We start from the raw sequence: 764 nt of genomic DNA on the forward strand, positions 1-764 counted from the left end.
GCGAAATAGCAGTGGAAAATGGACCTCCTCGATTCGAAAAATTCCGTCCACACACTAAACTTACTGTGATCATAGTCACCTGATTCGCTACTTACCGCAGATCAAGTTTACCGATGTGGACTTCAGATTCGGACACTTTAGAGCTACGAGTCAAAGTGAGACATGAGGCGAGAGATCCATGACGTGTGTGAGTAGGAGCAAAAGATTTATTGAGACAAAGATTAGGAGATATGTACGTAACATTCATGCGGCTTAAAACCATGGTCATCCACAAGGCAAGATCAGATGCGTAGGGCTTAATTTGAGTTATATAAAAAAAGAGTATCAATTTCTCTGTGTCATTTTTTAAAACACGTATTACAGGATATAAAAGATGGTGTATAAAATTGCGACCATCAAGGTTAACGTGACACCTGTGCATATTTGTTTATATTAGGGGGTGGGGTCGGGAAAAACAAACAAATATATACACAAGACCTTCTGACGGCCGCAGAATCACATAAGGGAGGAGTTTTTCTTACGTACCCTTGAAAACTGATTTATACAGTATTAAATGCATACCTTCTCAATGGGATTGAACATTTGCATACAATCACAATAATCAGTTCAGCGTACTAGACAGATTTCAAAGGGCGTTGGCCACACTATTTTCTAACAGCGTCCAGGAAATTGAAGAACCACGCAGTTGCCACCTACAGGGGAGTAGTTCAGCTTAAATTCTTTGAACACTTCAAAAAGGCTTCCCATTTTATATTCGAGAACTC

This window comes from Penaeus monodon, chromosome 29, assembly GCF_015228065.2.
Source record: "Penaeus monodon isolate SGIC_2016 chromosome 29, NSTDA_Pmon_1, whole genome shotgun sequence".
NCBI lineage: Eukaryota > Metazoa > Arthropoda > Malacostraca > Decapoda > Penaeidae > Penaeus > Penaeus monodon.